Source organism: Salmo salar, chromosome 01, assembly GCF_965601325.2.
Source record: "Salmo salar chromosome 01, fSalSal1, whole genome shotgun sequence".
NCBI classification, from domain to species: domain Eukaryota; kingdom Metazoa; phylum Chordata; class Actinopteri; order Salmoniformes; family Salmonidae; genus Salmo; species Salmo salar.
Genome location: NC_138291.1, coordinates 94,628,186 through 94,641,987, shown reverse-complemented (window position 1 = coordinate 94,641,987; position 13,802 = coordinate 94,628,186). Strand labels below are relative to the sequence as shown.

At 42.1% G+C, this 13,802-nt stretch overlaps 1 protein-coding gene across 1 annotated transcript in view; it reads right to left on the bottom strand.

Moving 5' to 3' along the window:
* LOC106610563 (cdc42 effector protein 4) overlaps nucleotides 1–13,185 on the bottom strand; it is a 33,702-nt gene extending 20,517 nt beyond the window's left edge. The window contains exon 1 of the mRNA XM_014209951.3: nucleotides 12,845–13,185. The gene's annotated coding sequence lies outside the window, so the exon portion shown is untranslated. The remainder of the gene's footprint in view (nucleotides 1–12,844) is intronic.
* Between the last annotated feature and the right edge of the window lie 617 nt (nucleotides 13,186–13,802).

The window sequence follows — 13,802 nt, the reverse complement described above, 5'->3', positions numbered from 1 at the left end:
GATTGTGAGTGTGTGTTATTAATCAGTGAACCTCTCCTTCCCAGTCAGAGAGGCCTGATGGGCTCTCCTCTATCCCAGCAGCAGCCAGGAGAATACAGGACAGGCTCAACAGGCTAACAGGCTAACAGCTGATCCACAATAGATTGAGAGAGCTTCTATTGAGGATAATTTTATATGAAAGGAGAGGCTGTGCCCCAACCCTCATTACATTGGGACAGATGCCCATACCATTGCCAGAATTAGGCTACAGTTTCCATTCACTCCTGTAGTAGGAAAAACATCGTCATGACAATGTGCCATTTCCCTAAACCCTAGGTGTACTTTGTGCCTACAATATTACTGCACAATGGAACATTGATTGGAGCTAATTTTCAAAAAATAAATAAAAATAAAAGTCCTCCAGATGGGTGAGCCATTCGCAAACAGAGTGCTCACCCATGATGGCTCTGCCTATCCGCACCCCAGAGTGCTCACCTATGATGGCTCTGCCTATCTGTACCCCACAGAGTGAGCGGAGCGGCAGCTGGAGAGAATGTGTCAAATCACCAGAAAGATTAGCAGATACCAGGGCAGAATCTGTTCAGCCAATGCAGCAGTTACTGCTGATAAACAAACACACACAGTTACAGTAAAACTCATGGGGTAGGGAGCTCTGACCAAGCAGCTTTCTCTCTCTAATTGACAAGATAATAAACAGCAAGGTACACGCGTTCACAACACCAACAGCATACCAACCTGCATCCCACTGCACCCTTCCTTCTGAAACTAAGCAGCGTTGGTCCTGGTCGGTCCCTACAAAGCCTCTCAAACATATCTCTACACACACACACACACACACACACACACACACACAGCCTCTCAAACATCTCTTTACTACAGCCATAATACAGATTCACAAGCTGAAAAACACATCACAGTAAATAGGCTGGTCTTATTTGTTTGAACCCTTATTTAACTAGGCAAGTCAGTTAAGAACAAATTCTTATTTACAATGACGGCCTACCCCGGCCAAACCCTAACCTGGACGATGCTGGGCCAATTGCGCACCGCTCTATGGGACTCCCAATCATGGCCGGTTGAGATACAGCCTGTGATACAGCCTCTAGCAATGAGATGCAGTGCCTTAGACCTCTGCGCCACTCGGGAGCGGTGATCCGAGTGGTACGAACACATCCAGTAAATATGTTGTCTGAATGAGAGGCTGGCACAAACACAACACAGTAAATATGTTCTCTGAATGAGAGGCTGGCACAAACACATCACAGTAAATATGTTGTCTGAGTGAGAGGCTGGCAAGCACATCACAGTAAATATGTTGTCTGAATGAGAGGCTGGCACAAACACAACACAGTAAATATGTTGTCTGAATGAGAGGCCGGCACAAACACAACACAGTAAATATGTTGTCTGAATGAGAGGCTGGCACAAACACAACACAGTAAATATGTTGTCTGAGTGAGAGGCTGGCACATACACAACACAGTAAATATGTTGTCTGAGTGAGAGGCTGGCACAAACACATCACAGTAAATATGTTGTCTGAGTGAGAGGCTGGCACAAACACAACACAGTAAATATGTTGTCTGAGTGAGAGGCTGGCACATACACAACACAGTAAATATGTTGTCTGAGTGAGAGGCTGGCACAAACACATCACAGTAAATATGTTGTCTGAGTGAGAGGCTGGCACAAACACAACACAGTAAATATGTTGTCTGAGTGAGAGGCTGGCACAAACACAACACATCACCGTAACACGCATCATTAGGTTGATTACATCGCTGCTAAATTTAGCAGGATTCACTGACTGGTGTCTTTTCACCGCTGACTGAGTCAGTTTGTGTGTGTGTGTGTGTGTGTGTGTGTGTGTGTGTGTGTGTGTGTGTGTGTGTGTGTGTGTGTGTGTGTGTGTGTGTGTGTGTGTGTGTGTGTGTGAGAGAGAGAGACTCTTTCCCAGCGACTTTACAGGAATGCCCAGTTCAGGGCATTTGCTAGGGGAGGACGATGGGGGAATAGGACACATTTGCTAGGGGAGGACGGGGGAATAGGACACATTTGCTAGAGGAGGACGATGGGGGAATAGGACACATTGGCTAGAGGAGGACGATGGGGGAATAGGACACATTGGCTAGAGGAGGACGATGGGGGAATAGGACACATTTGCTAGAGGAGGACGATGGGGGAATAGGACACATTTGCTAGAGGAGGACGATGGGGGAATAGGACACATATGAGCCAGTGGCCTTTGTCAAGCCAGCCCCTGCTGAACAGATACATTGTACACTCAGACAGTGTCACCTCTAATTGATAGAGACAAATACCGAGTCTGCAGCTGTTCAGAGAGCACTGCGGTAGTTAATACCAAATCTATGCCAGCCATGTTATTGCATCCCTCGTCTACCTGCATACCTCTCTTACCACTGTCTCTTTCTGTGTCCCTGTCACCATCCTCCCGTTTTTCTCTATGGGGGTTTGGCATTCAGCTAACGAGCAGGTCTGATTTCCCAGAAATAATGATTTCCCAGAAACAGTTTATTTCTTTTACTTAAGACAGCGAGTTTACATGCAGAAGAGCCTTTGGAGAATGTCTTCATGTGCATTCACTAGTATGTAGACCAGGGCTATTCTAGTATATTCTTACGGGGGCAGACTTAATATTTTATTTACAGGGGGGCCAGACATTTTCTACATGGGATAACTTTTCCAAAGACTGTTATAAAAAGAAATGCACAAAAACACAATTATAATCTTATGAAGCCCTTTTATTTTATTAAAATGTAATGTTGCTAAAAGTTCATTTTAAGTGCTTTAAGATTAGCTTAATTCAGTGCATCAAATGGTTTAAATAATGGAACATATTTGTACTTAGAACACAGTTCACCTGCATCATATTAATTCATTCCTGCTTCCCTGTCTGTTTTACATTCATCTTTTGTGTTTATTTAAACATAGGAAACCTTTAATGGATGGCATGTCTCAGTTGACCAGCATCACATTCTGTTCTGTTTTCTATTTCTTTTATTTTTTTAAGCACATAGAAACCTTTTATGTATGACATCTCTGCAAAAGCTGGTCAACTGAGATAAGTCTCCCCATCCCCCTCATCAGTAGAGGACGGGTTCCTATAACAAACTGCACCCTCCCCAAGGGGACTTCAACTCATCAAATCTCATTGCAAATCTAGCTTTCAGTTTATCTAAAAACTCAGACATCTTGGGAGTGATATGTACTGATGACTGAATATACGTAGTTGCACAGTCTAGGGAAATTGAGCATTTTGTTTGGGCTCAAATCAGGAGGACAAAATAACATTTATTTAGAAAATAAGTCGATTTTTCTATCGTGTCAAAAACTGTTTAATCCCTCCCCTGTAGTCCCAAATTAAGTCCATTCAATTGACTGAAGATGTCCCTAAAAACCAACATCTGATATGAACTCCTAATCAAGCATTTTTGCTAGATGTGTTGGCTTTCTTATGGCGGCAGTCGAGGAGCAGAGCAACTATCTTCTCCCTAAACTCACATAAGCTGCTGCTCTCGAGAGCACTATTACCCTTGTTTAGCCACCGAACATCAGTATGTGAAAGTAGATCATGATGCTCAGCAGACTAGGAAACATATATAGGCCCTGACGTAGGCTATTGGAGAGCCATAAAGGCTTGGCGCAGTTCCCTCCCTGACAGTAGCGAACACACACACAGCACAGAGTGTGAGTGTGTTTGAGAAAAGCGAGAGCCAGAATCGCTAATCTTGATCACAAAATACAGTTGAAGACGGAAGTTTACATACACTTCAGCCAAATACATTTAAACTCAGTATTTCACAATTCCTGACATTTAATCCTAGTAAAAATTCCCTGTTTTAGGTCAGTTAGGATTACCACTTTATTTGAAGAATGTGAAATGTCAGAATAATAGTAGAGAGAATGATTTATTTCAGCTTTTATTTATTTCATCGCATTCCCAGTGGGTCAGAAGTTTACATACACTCAATTAGTATTTGGTGGCATTGACTTTAAAATGTTTAACTTGGGTCAAACGCTTTGGGTAGCCTTCCACAAGCTTCCCACAATAAGTTCAATTCACCCGACAGAGCTGGTGTAACTGAGTCAGGTTTGTAGGCCTCCTTGCTCGCACACACTTTTTCAGTTCTGCCCACAACTTTTCTATGGGATTGAGGTCAGGGCTTTGTGATGGCCACTCCAAAACCTTGACTTTGTTGTCCTTAAGCCATTTTGCCACAACTTTGGAAGTATGCTTGGGGTCATTGTCCATTTGGAAAACCCATTTGCAACCAAGCTTTAACTTCCTGACTGATGTCTTGAGATGTTGCTTCAATATATCCACATCATTTTCCACCCTCATGATGCCATCTAATTTGTGAAGTGCACCAGTCCCTGCAGCAATGCACCCCCACAACATGATGCTGCCACCCCCGTGCTTCACGGTTGGAATAGTGTTCTTCGGCTTGCAAGCTTCCCCTTTTTCCTCCAACCATAACGATGGTCATTATGGCCAAACAGTTCTATTTTTGTTTCATCATACCAGAGGATATTTCTCCAAAAAGTATGATCTTTGTCCCCATGTGCAGTTGCAAACCGTTGTCTGGCTATTTTATGGCGGTTTTGGAGCAGTGCATTCTTCCTTGCTGAGCGGCCTTTCAGGTTATGTTGATATAGGACTTGTTTTACTGTGGATATAGATACTTTTGTACCTGTTTCCTCCAGCATCTTCACAAGGTCCTTTGCTGTTGTTCTGGGATTGATTTGCACTTTCGCACCAAAGTACGTTCATCTCTAGGAGACAGAACACATCTCCTTCCTGAGCGGTATGATGGCTGCATGGTCCCATGGTGTTCATACTTGCGTATCATTGTTTGTACAGATGAACGTGGTACCTTCAGGCATTTGGAAATTGCACCCAAGGATGAACCAGACTTGTGGAGGTCTACAATTTTTTTCTGAGGTCTTGGCTGATTTATTTTGATTTTCCCATGATGTCCAGCAAAAAGGCACTGAGTTATAAGGTAGGCCTTGAAATACATCCATAGGTACACCTCCAATTGACTCTAATTATGTCAATTAGCCTATCAGAAGCTTCTAAAGCCATGACATCATTTTCTGGAATTTTCCAAGCTGTTTAAAGGCACAGTCAACTTAGTGAATGTAAACTTTTGACCCACTGGAATTGTAATACCGTGAATTATAAGTGAAATAATCTGTCTGTAAACAATTGTTGGAAAAATGTACTTGTGTCATGCACAAAGTAGATGTCCTAACCGACCAAAGAAATTTGTGGAGTGGTTGAAAAACTAGCTTTAACGACTCCAACCTAAGTGCATGTAAACTTCCGATTTCAACTGTAGGTAGTTACAGTGCCTTCAGAAAGAATTCACACCCCTTTACCTTTTCAAAATTTTGTAGTGTTACAAGGTGGGATTACAATTGATTTAAGTGTCATTTTTTTGTCACCAATCTACACAAAACACAATTTTTAAGTCTTGCCATAGATTATCAAGCCGATTTAAGTCAACTGTAACTAGGCCACTCAGGAACATTCAATATCGCCTTGGTAAGTAGCTCCAGTGTATAGTTGCCCTTGTGTTTTAGGTTATTGTCCTGCTGAAAGGTGAATTTGTCTACCAGTGTCTGTTGGAAAGCAGAATGAACCAGGTTTTCCTCTAAGATTTTGCCTGTGCTAAGCACTATTCTGTTACTTTTTGTCCTAAAAAACTCCCTAGTCCTTGCCGATGACAAGCATAACATTATGTGTTGTGTTGGACTTGCCCCAAACATAACGCTTTGTATTCAGGACATAAAGTTAATTTCCTTGACACATTTTTACTTTAGTGCCTTATTGCAAACATGATGCATGTTTTGAAATATTTTTATTCTGTCAAGGCTTCTTTCTTTTCACTATGTCAATTAAGTTAGTATTGTGGAGTAACTCATTTACATTTTAGTCATTTAGCAGACGCTCTTATCCAGAGCGACTTACAGTAGTGAATGCGTACATATCATGCATTTTTTTTATTATTTTTTTTGTACTGGCCCCCCGTGGAAATCAAACCCACAACGTTGGCGTTGCACACACCATGCTCTACCAACTGAGCCACAGGGAAGACTGTTGATCCATTCTCAGTTTTCTCCCATAAAAGCCATTAAACTCTGTAACCATTGGCCACATGATGAAATCCCTGAGCGATTTCCTTCCTCTGGGACAAATCACTCACTCAACGCTAAACCTCGTTTAGATCTATTATTGAATAATGTGGCTATTGAGCAAGTTGAGGAGACTAAACTGCTGGGTGTCACCCTAGATAGCAAGCTGTCAAAGTTAAAACAGACTCAATCGTTGCTAAAATGGAAATAGGTCTGTCCATGATAGGTTGTTGCTCTGCCTTCTTGACACATCAGTTGACCAGACAGGTCCTACAGGCCCTAGTTTTGTCACCCCTGGACCACTGCCCAGCTGTGTGGTCATGTGCGGCTAAGAAGGACATAGGTAAATTCCAGTTGATCCAGAACAAAGCAGCACATATCACACTTAGATGTACACGGAGGGAAAGTGTCAGTAACATGCATGTCAATCTCTCATGGCTCAAAGTTGAGGAGCGATTGACTGCATCACTATTGGTCTTTGTGAGAGTGTGTTGAAGGTACAGAACTGTCTGTTCAAGCAGTTGGCACACAGTTCAGACACTCATCGGTACAACAACACAAGACATGCAGCCAGAGGTCTCTTCACAGTCTCCAGGTCCAGAACAGAGGCTGTTCACAGTATTAAATAGAGCCATGACTACATGGAACTCTGCCAACCCAGGTAATTCAAGCTAGCAATAAAACCAGATAAAAAAAACAGATAAAATAACACCTTACTGCACAAAGGTGACTTGTATTATATATATTGTAATTTGCACTATATTATGTATTAGACCTAGATATTGTGTGTATGTACTGATATGTAGGCTGTGTGAGACGTTTTAAATTGATGTATTTCAGTCCTTGACTAATAATGTTCAGTACTTTGTATTATGACATGTTTCATGTGCACCCCAGGAAGAGTAGCTGATGCTTTTGCATTGGCTAATGGGGATCCTAATAAACACCAATACCAATTCAAAAATCATGTTCAACACTTATTGCACACGGAGTGAGTTCATGCAACTTATGATGTGACTTGTTAAACACATTTTTACTGCTGGACTTATTTAGGCTTGCCATAACAAAAGGGATTTAATACATTTCAGCTTTTCATTTTTAAATTAGTAAAATATTTAAAATAAACATAATTCCACTTTGACATTATGGGGTATTGTGTTCAGGCCAGAGACACAAAATAATTTTTCATTCATACTGTAACTCAACAAAATGTAGAAAAATGGGTATGAATACTTTCAGAAGGCACTGTATTTGTAGATGAGTGATTCATCAGTCAGACTAAAATGTAAACACACACTTTCTCTCACGGTTCACACACACACATCCAGTCTGTCTCTATAGACTTAGACTAGCACAAAGCCAGCAGAACTGAAGAACCAACAACGTCACAGATCACAATGGACCCAGATCAACAAGAAACAAAGCAGTGCTTTCAGTGTAAAGGGAGACGGAAGCCAAACCCTAAAAGGGTTCCACACACACAGCACGTTGGGCCATCTCCTGAGAACTGACCCAGTAGACATGGCAGGCCAGTTCAGCCCAGAACACTCTCTATTCACCCGGAGTAAAAAGGACTGCATGGCCAGGATACTGCTGACAGACAAAGGACTATTAGAGGTATGACTCTCAGGGAATTATGTTACTTCTATAGACCAGACCAGTGGTCTAGGAGGCACAGTGGTCTAGGAGGAACAGTGGACTAGGAGGAACAGGATGGATCGACCCTCTAATGGAGTGGCCAAGGTTAACACAGAGGAGGCCGCTGAAAAGACAAAGAAGGAATGCCGTCATCTCTCCCCAGTGGCCGTAGGCCTGAGAGATACAGAACGGAGGGAGAGCACGAAGGGAGAGAACAATGGAGAACCACTGAACTGTGAACAGGCCAGAGCATTTCTCTCTCTGACAGACAGACCAGCTGCACATCACACAGCACAATCTGTTTTGAATACATAGGACTCCTCTAGTGAGTAGTCTACAGTATTGCCCATCTGCCTAACTACTAGGCCAGTCAAAGCAGTGGTGGTGTGTCAAAGCCAGAGGTGAAGGGAATTAATGCAATCAGGGTTAATGGTGAACCATGTCTCCATTGAAACCTTTATCAAAGCACACGAGGGACAATCAGACCAGAAGGAGGGACAATTCAACTTGCAATCCAATATCTACGAAGTGTAAACACTGCAACCTCATTTACATATTGTAAACAAAAACACTCCCCTAAAACATTGTTCGATTTGGTTGAAGAGAAAAGCGACTGAAGATGGCCTCAGACTGTACCTTGGGAATGTGACTCACCATGAGAAAATGACATGATTTCTAGTCATTTCAGGTCGTATTATCTTAAATTTCACAGCTTCTCCACGTCCATTGTCTAAACGCTTGTCTCTAAACGGTTGCCATTTAAACCTAGGCTTCTGGGTAAAAACTGTACTGTAGAAGCTATTTGTGCAAAATTATACAAGATTTTTGGGGAGACCTCTTCTACAATATGCTACTCCAAATATTGTGATATTCAATATAATCATTTTGCTCTGGTACTGACTAGATCATTCTAGATTGTGCCATTTTTGTTTTTATTTAATATATTAGTTGCATTCTCATTAAATAATATTAGTATGGGGAGAAAAAAAAGGCTTAGTTAATTAAATTAGACTTGATATTCAACATATTGATACAGACTGATAAAACTGCACAGTTTGGATTTGTAGAGTTTAAATAGAGTACAGTCTCAAACTTCACAATATATCATCAATGTGAAATATCACAATATTCAACTGAATTCTATAAAATCGGCCCAACCCTATGCTACAGTACAACCAGTAGAACAAATCCATCTTGTCAAGCAGAAGCTGAACATATCAGCCTGAAGTGCTGTTGAACCACAGATGCATACGTTTACAAGGCTCCCGAGTGGTGGAGCTGTCTAAGGCACTGCATCTCCATGCTAGAGCCATCACTACAGACCCTGGTTTGAGTCCAGGCTGTATCACAACCGGCTGTGATTGGGAGTCCCATAGGGCGGTGCACAATTGGCCCAGCATCGCCGGGGTAGGCCATCATTGGAAATAAGACTTTGTTCTTAACTGACATGTCAAGTTAAATAAAAAAATTGACAGCCAAACTGGTTATTAGCTGGTAGCTCAGAGGACGCTCATAGGATTACAACCTAGCGACGACAAGAGCTGAAATGCGGACGCCTTTCAGAGTTAGGTAGCTACAATATCAGCTAACAGGGTCCAGGCCACTTCAGAAACATTCGAAACACTCATTCAAATTCTAGCAGGTGAAGTCAGCTAAGGCCCATAAAACAGTAAAGTTCAACAGGTAAAGTTCAAACCTCAAGAAAGTATAAAGACATCAATTTTCAAGTTCAACTGCTTCTTACTTCCATGTTGAACAGGGTTCAGATAAGTTCATGTCCTCAGCAAGACGTGTCTAACTTAAAAGGCATCTGCTTCCTGTTCAGGAGAAAGGTAGTTCCTGTAATTTTGCCAGACACAATATCCCTTCTCTGGGACTCCAGTATTATCCAAGATCAACAGGAGAGAAAATAACCAAGACGAGTAACCTGCTATCAACCACAATAATGTGCACACACACACTAAGGGATATAGCAGGGGTATTCAACACTTCCCCAAGGAGGTCCTCCTGAGTACTGCTGGGTTTCTGTTCTACCTGATCATTAAGTTGCACCCACCTTGTGTCCCAGGTCTAAATCTGTCATTGATTAGAGGGGAAGAATATAAAAAAGCAGTGGAACTGACTTCATGGTCCAGATTTATATTTGAGGGACCTATAACCTAAACTGGCTACTCAAGTCACACAAGGTGTCAACAGTTTAGAAAGTTTGAATAATTCATATTGAATTACCGAAGAGAGTTTAGACCACATCACCCACTGACACCCAATCCAGCCAACGTGTGTATAAAAATAGCTCTAGATTTGTGTCTTGAGTTCTGCGTGGATATAAAGGTCGCTGGGTTGAATGTTCACCTGGGGGTCAAAGGCTTGCATCACGTGAGGACTGATTGAGGCAACACCCTTGGGATAATACTTCATTCATTACGTTATCCAAAATACTTACTGAAAAATGGCATAATTAAAATGTATTGTTAAAAGATTGAATGGCCATTAAAATCATATTGGTGATTATGAGACTTATGGGCCTACATTGCATTGTGAGCCTCAGGCAGAGAGGTCAGACCTATTGGTTCTGATGTGCTGCAGAGTCTGTAGACAAAGTAAGTGGACCCTTCAAGCCCAAAATGGCAAGTCTTCCTCTAATCATACCCAGTTTCCTATAGGCAGTCACTGGGGTGAAGGTAGGTAGGTAGACTGCAGCAAACTCAAACATTTCATTGCATTTCCTGCCTGGTTTAGAGGGGAACAGGCAGATCTACACATGGTCCACACAAGAACACTACATGGTCCACACAAGTAGGAAACCTTTAGCCAAATTGGGCATATGAGGCAGCTAATGATTATGGGCTATGGGTGTACAGCCCTGGAAATCATCCTGAGGACTTGCCACTTTAACTGTTGAATCGCTGGGGAATTTGTTTGGCACCTCTAGAAATTCGACACAATCTGACTGTGAAATACGCCTGAAGTCAGCTGTTTTTACAAGAAGCAGCCTCTCGTCAATGTGTCTGAATCCACCCTTCCTCCAATGCTGCAGATTGTAGGGAGATGACCTCATCGTAGTGCAGAGCAGAACTGGGCAGGTAGCCAGCAGGAGCCTCTACCTTCACAACACCCAGACAGCAGTTACCACCAATCACACAGCTTCAATTAAAGTACAGTCAGAGTCCCAACATCTGAGGGCAAAGGTCAGAGGCTGTCTGCTCTGCAGTGCAACCCAACACAAAGCCAAGTTCATGTCACCATGTCTCAATAATTTTGTTTAGAATAACAGTTGCTACAAGAAGGGGGGTATAATCACTGAACTTTGAGAAAAGTATTGACAAAATAAATGGAAACCCTAGCGGAAGTTAGAGGCTTTACTAGTGGTTGATGCTGTTTACAGTACTTGGCCTACACATGATGACTCAATTGCCTAGATGCAACACAATACCATGTCCTGTAATTATCTATCAGGTCAAATCAAAATCACTCGGCTGATGCGATACAGTGACACCCATCTACTGAGGAACGAGTGGCGTGCCAAATATGATAACAGGCTCAGGGCACAGAGGTAATGAACTGGAAAATAGACAATTTGGCAAGGAAAGAGGAGGGAGGGGGTGAGAGAGAGTGAGAGAGAGGGGGGAAGAGAGCGAGAGGGGGAGATAGAGAGAGGGGAAGCGGGAGATGGGGGAAGAGAGAAAGAGAGGGGAGAGAGAGAGGGGGGAAAAGAGAGATGGGGAAGAGAAAGAGAGTTGGGGAAGAGAAAGAGAGAGGGTGGAAGAGAAAGAGAGGGGGGAAGAGAAAGAGAGGGGGGAAGAGAAAGAGAGGGGGAAGAGAAAGAGAGGGGGAAGAGAAAGAGAGGGGGGAAGAGAAAGAGAGGGGGAAGAGAAAGAGAGGGGGAAGAGAAAGAGAGGGGGGAAGAGAAAGAGAGGGGGGAAGAGAAAGAGAGGGGGGAAGAGGAAGAGAGATGGGGAAGAGAGAGATGGGGAAGAGAGAGATGGGGGGGAGATCATCTGGGAAAGTTTTTAATAGTAAACACAAGCATCAACTCAGTACTGTCAGACAGAATAACGCTTGGCTAGTTTGTTAGCTACAGTAAACCTCTAATCATGCTAAAATGCCATGGGATGGATGATGATGCTCAATGTTTTCCCATGTAGAGTAATGTTAAAATAACCTGTCTTCCTATTGGAGCACTGACGCGTTACACCCCATCTGCCATTTCTAAGTCCTACAGGACATTCTATCTACTGTATTAGGGAACTAGTTATTTGGAGCATTTATGTTTTCCCCCCCAGTAAACCACTTCATAATCGCAAATAAATATTGCATTTAAGCCTATTTTATGCTCAATTAAAGTCTATTAAAAAAAACATTAATCGAAAAGAGGAGGAAAGTCCCTCAAATTTCTTGTCGCTCTCGCTCGGGATGGCAGAACTCACAACAATAACTTTTTACTAGTCACATATTTTCAGCTTCAATGAATGCAGCCATCACACGCTACAATAGAAGTAACAATACATACATTAACCCTGTAGGTCATTGATTTAAAGTGGCAGGCAACAACTTTCAGACAGGCAGATCACCTAAAGTGATGTTCAATTGTTGTAATGATGGGGGTCTTATCAAAACGAACCCAGTTAATAAGACCTTTTTAAACACAATGAATATATCTTCATCGTTGGTGGGTTGAGTTACAGACACGATAAACAAAACCGGGAAGACTAGGCTGTATGGTTGTGAGTTAACGTACAATAGACTGCGCTCTCCTATATTGAGGAACCAGCCAACGAACTGCCCCTACACGACGAGAGTGCATGGCGCTGAGATTGTTCCACAAACATATTTTATATTCAAAAGAGATGTAAATTCTTATTTTTCCTTTTACCAATGTTGCTCCACGATTCAAAGGTATTTGAACGTTGTATGAACTATGTTTAAGCGTTATGATCGTCAATAACAATTCAATATATACATTTTTTATATGTAATAAAGACAAATGTAATCAAGCCAATACTCAGCAGTTCAAATCACACAATTACAAATATGTTCAAAATGTTACCTTGATTTCTGGTAGTCCAGACTGGGAAATTGAAAAGAGAAAGTTGAATTTCAAAATTGAGTTCTGAACAGAGCAGGATTAGTCGAAATACACAACCGCTTTTAAAGGACAAAGGATACCGTCCTTTTACAGAATACGATATTGCTAAAATCGTTTTTGAATCTGACTACTTCATCTACAAAGTGTTATGAATTTCCCACGAGTCCAACAATAAGGTAGGCTATGATATCGGTCCACAGTCCTAATGAAGCCTACGTCCGTCAAATTTGCTGTGCTGTGGCGCACAAAAACTGAACAGTCAGAGAGAAAGAGGCGAAGCGAGAGGGATAAGGTTAACTTCTCCCAAAATCTTTTTTTCTCCAGCAGGTGGCGTTTTTTTCCCGCTCGCCAAGCCTAGAGATTAGTATGGAGGTTAACGAGAGTTTCGAACGTGGTCAACACAAATATAATAGTTTATTTGCTCCGTGTGGTTTATTTGATAGAATATATGTTTCGTAATGGTTAGGTTGTTACGAGTGTACTGATATAAGTAGGACACGTGACATCCCGGCAACTTTGAGAAACAGTTGTGCCTGTTGCTCACACGCGTTACTGCCCTCTCATTGGCTAAAATAGTCCCACCTGATCTTGCCCCCGCCTGACCGCCTTCCATTTTTGAAGACATTTCTTTCCATTATTAGAGCGGACACTAGAGAATCTTGCCAATATAATGGATAATCTGTGGCGCAGTCCTTTCCACTACTTTCTCTGCGCTCACCACCCTCCCATCCCCTATCGCGGTTTAAAGGGCCAGTACACAATTTCCTGACTGTCACAAAGGAATATGTGTGTATCAAGTTACAATGGGTATTCAACCTGAGGTGAAATACTGCAGCAGGTCCGTGAAAATATATAGAAAAAAATTAACAAAAGAGGAAAAATACGTATTTTATTTAAAGGTTTTTATGAATACTGCTAG